Source organism: Mirounga leonina, unplaced genomic scaffold (assembly GCF_011800145.1).
Source record: "Mirounga leonina isolate KUSES-001 unplaced genomic scaffold, KU_Mleo_1.0 Mir_201, whole genome shotgun sequence".
Classification (NCBI taxonomy): domain Eukaryota; kingdom Metazoa; phylum Chordata; class Mammalia; order Carnivora; family Phocidae; genus Mirounga; species Mirounga leonina.
Window position 1 is genome coordinate 29,067,560 of NW_023270504.1, and position 2,425 is coordinate 29,069,984.

At 48.3% G+C, this 2,425-nt stretch overlaps 1 pseudogene; it reads right to left on the reverse strand.

Annotated features, from left to right (window-relative positions):
- Positions 1–434: 434 nt before the first annotated feature.
- LOC118025501 lies at positions 435–904 on the reverse strand (annotated as a pseudogene).
- Between the last annotated feature and the right edge of the window lie 1,521 nt (positions 905–2,425).

A 2,425-nucleotide genomic window follows, 5' to 3' on the forward strand; every position in this document is an offset into this window, starting at 1 on the left:
ATCTCTCGCTGACCAGCACTGACGGCCCACTTTTGAGGGTAAGATGATGTCAGGTTGAAGAGCAGAATCTTTGTCAAGGCAGAAGAATTTTTTTAGAAGCTCTAGGGAATATAAAAGTTTAGGAAGACTCAGCACTTCACATTTTCCAAAAGTGCCTCCTTATACCCAACACCCACCCTGACCACCCTCCACTACCACCATACACACACAGTGTGAATGTGGTGAATGTATGAAGGGCCGGGAAAACAAAACAAAAAACCTCAACACGTGACTAGTTGCGCTGTCCTTGTCCCAAATCACTAGACTGCGTTTATCTCTTCTCTTCATAGCTTAGCCCAATGAGAATGTTCTGTTTCAGTTGGTTCTTGGAAACTGACTTTATTATTTTTTTATGGTGAAAAATTTATATTTAGATTTAGCCAGCTGGACTCAGTTTAGATGATCCCAGTTTTGTTGGCAACATCCAAAGCATCATAGTCAGGAGTCAGTTAAATCGAACATACGCCTTCTTCTCTCTATTGGGCCTGATCAGGGTGTTGACCTTGGCCATGACAATGTCATAGAGCTTCTTCCCAGCCTGTTTGATCTGGTGCTTGTTGGCCTTGACATCCGCAATGAAGACAAATGTGCTGTTGTCTTCTATTTTCTTCATGGCTGACTCAGTCGATGGGTCAGGGAGAATTTGATGATGGCATAGTGGTCAAGCTCGCTTCTCCTGGGGGTGCTCTTTCAATTTGGATATTTGGGCTGCATTCAGAGACGCAGTGTCCTGGGCCATCAAAAGCAAGTGACGTGCAGATCTTTTTTCTGTGACTATGGACACCTTTTGGCACCCCTATCGTGGCCTGGCTTTGGCTTTGGCTTTGGGAGGGGCAGGGGCTTCCTCCTTCGCCTTCGGTGCCATCTTCGTGAAGGGGCTGGTTCTTGTAAACTGACTTTAAATCAGACTCCCCTCCTCAACATCTTAGTGTTGACCATAGAAGGAGGTGGGAGCTTCCCCCACCACCAAGAGGGGCAGAAATCCTTGTCCTCACTCTAACCCCTTCCCGCTCCTGACAAGCCTCAGCGTTCACGGGGCTTGCCACCTGCAGAGGGCGTTGAGAGTGGATGAGCAATGTTGCTCTTCAACTTCCCCTTTCCAGAGCCAAGTTAAATTCCGGAGAACCACATACAGTGAGGATTTTTGTTTTCTCTCTTCCATCCCCAGTCCGGGTGGCGGCAGAGCTCAAAGGGTAGTCTGTTCTGGGGAAAAGACGGCGTCTGCCTCTCTCCCAAACCAGCCCTGATCAAATCCCAAGCAGCCGGTCCTTAGATAACACAGCTGAGAAACCTGAAACCAACAGCTCTGACTCTCATCAGTGCCCAGCATCACCGTCTGGAAACCGAGACATGCTGCTGAGATGCCACAGTGATTGAGTGTTAAGTGGCATGGCTGGGGCTCTCACCAGAGTTTATAGCCTGGACCTATGAACTTAGACAAAGAAGGTTTTCAGAAAGTCTGTCTGGGGCTTGAGCACTGGAGCTGTTTTGTGGCACTCTGCACATGTACTGGCCATTAGGATCATTGTTCTTCCCTAGCAAAGCCATACGGTAGGTTAATCCAGCCTGCTGTCCACTTGCCTGGGTTGCCTGCAGCTTTCCCAGCAGGTGAGTGGATTTGACTGTATTTGAAGCAAGAGAAGGAACATCCATATCCCCACTTTTGCTTTAATAGAGGAAGACATCCTTAAATGAGTGGGCTGAAGAGAAGGCAGAGCCTCCTAGGATGGAGAATAAGAACACTTTCCATTATTACAGAGTATTTACAGAATGACTTCCGGGCTGGATGCTATAGAAGGAGTACAGGTTGTGGTCATTGACAAGCCCCATTAGGGATTTGGGAAGCTGTGAAGTCTGGAGTGGTAGATATATATGGAAGAGTTTCTTCAGGATGAAAGAACAGGGGTCGGAAATCCAGCTTCCCTCAGAGGCTTAGAGACCCATAGTTTATTCTGAAAATGCTGAGAACACCCTCAGTGCTGCAGAAGGTGGTGCCAGAGAGCTAAGTCAGGCAAGAAAGCTGCCTCCGAGTCTACCATCTGTACAGCCCCCATAAAGGGAAGCGTGTGTACACCTGTATTTGTACTCGTGGGGACCAAGCCTGTGGGATGTGTCTCGGGAGAAGAGAAGAAAGCACCAGGAGTTCACTCAGAGGTATGTGGGTCAGAGGTTTCAAGCCATGGCAAGCCACATAGCTCTCAGACATCAAACATTACCAGGACGTGGGAGTGGGGAAGAAGCTACTCAGAGCTGGGGGTCGCTATGCTTTAGCTTCAGCTACAAAGCCCCTCACCATTTTCTGCAGTAGCAGACTGCAGACTGCAGACAGGAGAGAATGTCTTTCCACAGAAGGGTGAGAGAATGTCTTTCTAGTGAGGTTTAGTGG